We start from the raw sequence: 6000 nt of genomic DNA, 5'->3' as shown, positions 1-6000 counted from the left end.
GTTATTATGAACCTCTTATAATTAATATATTTGTAATTAACTTATACTTTTATAATTAATATTATAAAAGAATATTATGAACAACTCTCCACCCACAAATTGGATAACCTATATGAAATAGACCAATTCTCTGAAAGACACAGTCCGTCAAAATTCACAAGAAGAAACAGATTAGCTGAATAGGCTGAATCAATTAAAGGAAAGGAATTAGTAAATAATACGCCAAAATAGAAATCACCAGGACCAGATCGGGTGGACAGATGAAGTCTATCAAAATTTTAGGAAATTATACCAAATCTCTACAATCTCTTACAAAAGACAGAAGCAGAGAGAATACTTCCTAACTGTGTGGAATGAAAAATGGTACAGCCACTTTGAAAGACAGTTTGGCAGTTTCTTATGCTCTTACCATATGATTCCACTCCCTGGTGTTCACCTAAAGGAGCTGAAACTTCACACAAAAACCTGCATGCAGATATTAACAGCAGTTTCATTCATAAGTGCCAAAACTTGAAAGAAACCAAGATGTCCTTTAGTAATTTAATGGTAAATAAACTATGGTACATCCAGCCAATCAATTATTTTGCACTGAAAAGAAATGAGCTATCAAGCCATGAAAAGACATAGAAGAACCTTAAATATTTATTTTGCTTTTTATTTATAAAACTGAAGGAAGGTGCCCAATTCCATCCATTACAGAATAGCTGTAATGCGTTAGCCCACCCTCTATAAACTAAGACCAGACCATCTACCTGAGATCATTGCCTTCAGGCAAGACACGGTGAACAGCACAGGACTACACCACTTGTGAGAAGGAGTGTATGGAATTACCCCACATTCACTCCAACTGTCTCCCTTAGAGGCGTTTTTCCAAACCGTGGTTCAGAGAAGTGGAACCCAGCAGTCTTACTGGCCAGACAAAATAGAGATCAGAGATTGAATCTGGTGCAATAGCTGACATTTGGAGGCAGGGTACTGAAGAAGAAAAAAACACAGAAAAATAGCCCCAAAAATCTATGTAGAAGTTCTCCTCCAGTCTTTGACCATATCCTAAAATGATTATGTAAAAGCAAGAGTATGGTAAACAAAGTAGAAAAGAGTCCTGAGAAGACACTGGACTTCCAACTCAACCAGAGGATAGAACCCTTGGTGAAAACCCCCAACATTGAATTGAAACCCCAGAAAAATTATGCCCCGAGAATAAAGACCATGCATAGGATCGAAGGCTACATCCTAGGACTAAAGACAAAACTGGAACAGAACATTCTAACAAAGATTCAAATAAAACCCCACGATAGAGGTAATCTATTAGTAATAAAAGTTCTTTGAAAACAAAACTATTTCTTTAGAAGAAGATAACAATCAGGTCTTCTGTAATGTATCAACACCATGTCTAACATGTAATTAAAAATCAGGAGACATTAAAAAAGAAAGAAAAGTGATCAATAGCCAAGAGAGAAAGCAGACAATAGAAGCACACCTAAAGATAATCCAGTAAAAGGAGTTAACAGAAAAGACTTCAGAATGATCATTTAAAAATTATACAGGAAAAGATGAACAAAAACAATGAAAACATGGAGCATTTCAACCAAGAATTAGGCTTTAAGAAATTGACATTCTAGAACCTCAAAATATAATATCTGAAATTAGTAATTCATTACATGGGTTTAAAAGCAGAAGACCAACTCAGTTTTAAGACTTGTCAACAAGACCTATTCAGAATGCATCTTATACAAATAAACAAAAATTTTTAAAAATTAAAGGAAAACACCAGAATCTGAGATTTCAGATATGCAGTCTCTAAGTTTTAACATGTGTAACTGAGTTCCAGAAAGCGAAGAGAATTAGATAAACAATACTTGAAGACATCTTCTAAAGGGAAGCTCAGCAGAACTGAGGATAAGTAGGAGGATAACATGGAAAGTTAGGGATAAGCATGAGGAAAGCCGGACTTACACAAATCACAGTCAAACTGGTGAAAACCAAAGATAAAGGAAAGATTGTGACAGCAGCCAGAGGTGGGGGAAGCCATGTTCCCTTCAAGTGAAAAACCATGAGAATTATATTTTATTTCTTTCCAAAACCATTGAAGTCAGAAGAAAATGGAATTGCAATTTTAAAGAAATGAAAGGAAATGGACAACATGGAATTCTAGGTCCATCAAAAAAAAAAAAACCTTTAAAAATTGGAGGCTACTATGAAAGGGAGGGCTGAATGTCTGTGAGTGTCTACTGCGGCCCCTTCCTCCATAACAAACGTGCCCCAGATTCAGTATTGTGTTTGGCTTCCCAGGCACGGCTGCCGTGATGCCTGGGGAGCTGGGGTTCTCAGGATGCCCCTGGCACTACTGACTCAGGCAGAAGGGCTTTATAAGGTGAAACAAAAGACACACTAAGTCTGCGGCTTCATCCTGACACCATTAAACTGTTCTGTTTTGGTTTTAAGAGAAAATGATCTGCTAAGCGAAATAAGTCAGGCAGAGAAGGACAGATAACGTATGTTTGCATTCATAAGTCTAACAGGAGAGACCTGGCAGGGGACCATGGGGAGAGGAAGGGGGAAAGAGAGTGTGGGAGCGTGAGGGACACAAATCAAGGGAGACTACTGAATACTGAAAATAAACCATGGACTGAAGCGGGAGGGAGAGGGGGGAAGGGGTGATGGTCATGGTGGGGGGCACTTGTGGGGAGAAGCACTGGGTGTTATATGGAAACCAATTTGACAATAAACTATTTAAAAAAGAGAGAGAGAAAATGATCTGAGGGCATGTGGGTGGCTCAGTCAGTTAAGCATCTGACTCTTGATTTCAGCTCAGGTCATGATCCTACGGTCCATGAGATCAAGCCCCGCATTGGGTTCTGCACGGACAGTGCAGAGCCTGCTTGGGATTCTGTCTCTCCCCCTCTCTCTGCCCCTCCCCACAAGCACGGGCATGCACTCACTCTTGCGCGTACATGTTTTCTCTCTAAGTAAACATTGAAAAAAAAAAAGTATGATTTGCCTACCACCACCAAATATATTTCATTTTTATCCCAGAAGAGTAAACACTATTTCTGCATATATAAGGGGTTTGCTTAAGTAGTTTTTTCCATAACAAAGACCTAATGTATCATGGCTGAATTCTCTTTTAGAAACATGTTATAAACTCTTAACTTGTGATTTATCTTTCAAATAAATTATAAACAAAGGAGCAGTTGTCACTCTACCAAACATTGGCCATCTTCACCCCACCACCACCACCAAGCCTGTAAGAGCTTCTGTCCTCCACATTCATAGGTGAGCCAAACCTGCAGGATTTCTGGATCAGCCTCTGCTGATCTTTCTCCTGTGAATGAAGGCTTGTGTGGCAAGAATTGCTGGCGGCAGAGTCCTGGGTATGGACAAAAGAGGCTCGGGGCCTGAATCTGCTGGAGAGTTACTAGGACTGAGAGATTGTGTTTAAAGACACAAAAGGTAGCAAATTCAGCTGACAGGATGACGTGCTCCCTCCACAAAGGTAACCACAGTTCCGGAGATGACTGTGTGCGGAAAGTGGCAGGGCCCACGGTGGAAGGAGCCGGGGTCAGTGAGTCACCTCGCTAAGGGCACTTGAACTGCAGTGAGGTTCCAGCTGAAAACACATGAGATGTTAAGACACGAACAGTTCTTGATGTCTCCTGGGTTCTTATCGGTGACCTAACACCTCTGGGGAAGCCCTTCATTTCTCTGACCCAGCTTGTCTGCACTGACCAAACACAGGCTCAAGCAAGCCTACGGGGAAGAGAGATCCCTGTAACCTTGATGAGTAGGTTCTGCCTTCAAGGCTGTAGAAGGAAACGAACTCAGAAGGAGGCCCACCCCAGAATGCGGGCCTGTCTCACCACTGTGCCCTGACAACGCTTGCATGCAGAGAATGCAGGGCATGGCGGGACACTGCTTTAATCCTCTCGGTTTTGCAAAGTGTCAGGAGGGGCCAAAGTTCATGGGCTAGTCTCCTTTGGCTTCAGTCAGCACAATAGAAATACGCCTTCTGCGTGTGCAGCAGTGAACAAAGTTAGGGTGTACTTTGTTTTACAAGGGTGTGATGTATTCAACTAGGCCTCCCTTGCCCTCCCTAATGGTAGTGAGGCCTGGCTGGCCAGGCACAAGTGTTTTAGAAATAGGGGGCGCCTGGGTGGCTCAGTTGGTTAAGCCTCCAGCTTCGGCTCAGGTCAGATCTCACGTTTGTGGGTTCGAGCCCCGCATCAGGCTCTGTGCTGACAGCTAGATCAGAGCCTGGAGGCTGCTTTCGGTTTTGTGTCTCCTTCTCTCTCGGCCCCTCCCCCTCTTATGCTCTATCAAATATAAAACATTAAAAAAAAAAAAGAAAGAAATAGAACACTCCAAGGGTGCCTGGGAGACTCAGTCGGTTGAGTGTCCGACTTCGGCTCAGATCATGATCTCACCGTCTGTGGATTCGAGCTTTGTGTCGGGCTCTGTGCTGACAGCTCAGAGCCTAGAGCCTGCTTCAGATTCTATGTCTCCCTCTTTCTCTCTCTGCCCCTCCCCTGCTTGCTCTCTCTCTCTCTCAAAAATAAAGATATTTAAAAAAACAAACAACAACAAAAAACAACACTCTAGGGTGCCTGGGAGACTCAGTCGGGGGAGTGTCCAACTCTGGATTTTGTCTCAGGTCATGACCCCAGGGTGGTGGGATCAAGCCCTGCATCGAGCTCCACTGGGCATGGAGCCTGCTTAAGACTCTGTCCCCCTCTGCCCTTCTCCCCCACGCACACTCCCAGCGGCCAAGCTTCAGTGCCTTGGGGGCCACGCGGGGCCTTTGGACTGCTGTGAAAGCACCTTCCCATTTTGGTCCCAGAGCAGCGCTCGGCGGAGCATCTGGCTGCTGAGACGAAGCTCTCCGGGGGTCCCTTCCATCTAGGCTTCTAGGACTGCGTACTCTTTCATAAGAGGCGGGTACACTTTAAGGAGGAATGAAGAGCCAAACGCTCTTCTGTCCCCGTTAAAGAAGGCTGTTATGTCAGTGAAAAGATTAAAATGAGCTTATACCAGCCTACGGCTCTCTCAGGCCGCCTCTGGTAGAGGCCAGGCCTCTGAAGGTCCAGACTCCGCGTCTGGCAGCACGTAGGAGAACCATGACTCAGCTGACCTCTTCACTTGAGGACACAGTAGACTCTGGAACAACAATCAAAAAGACACCTCCCAAGCCGTCATGTTACTGGGTGATAATGGCTCGTCTTAATTTCAGACCAGACATGATGAGTCAAAGAGGGATGGAAACCCTTCCAGTCCCAACTAGCGAATGCCAGAGGCCTCTCGGGGAAAAACTGTAGAACAACTTCAGAGAGATACAGTGGGTGGCTTGGATAAAAAACACTCCATAGCAAAACTGAAGCCTCCTTTCCAAGAAGATGAGGACTAAAAAGTGTGGGGACTGTGAGGCCAAACCAACACACACACACACACCTTGAAAGAGTGACCCATGAGCGACACAGGCTGTAAATGAGAAAGGAGCCCATAAAATCTCTGACGGAGACCTCGCTGAGAGTGAGGCTTACCCGCTCTCTTTAGAGATCATCACTCAGATGAAAGCTGGTCCCCTTCTCAGGAAAAGAGGACAGTTACGTCATGGGGACCCTGGCTCACACGCAGGTATCATTCAGAGGTCAGTGCAGCGACCCTGAACATCCGCGCCCACCCACTGCGGGACATTGGGGCTTTTTGTCTCCTCAAAAGTAATTTAGATTCAAGTGCACAACACACAGTTATTAACTCTATTCATGCTGTACAGCAGGTGTCCAGACTCATCTTCTAAACCGAAAGGCTGTACCTTTGGATCAAATACCTTCCCTTTTACTCCTCAGCCCAGCCTCTGAGAAACTCAACTATATTCTACATTACTGTAGGTTTGATTTTTTTTTTTTTTTTAGGGTCCATATGTGAGCGCGATCATGAGTCCTTGTCTGTGTCTGGTTTATTTCACTTAGTAGAGTGTGCTCTGGTTTCACTCACATTGTTGCA

Source organism: Suricata suricatta, chromosome 2, assembly GCF_006229205.1.
Source record: "Suricata suricatta isolate VVHF042 chromosome 2, meerkat_22Aug2017_6uvM2_HiC, whole genome shotgun sequence".
Lineage (NCBI taxonomy): Eukaryota > Metazoa > Chordata > Mammalia > Carnivora > Herpestidae > Suricata > Suricata suricatta.
This window is presented reverse-complemented; position numbering follows the sequence as displayed.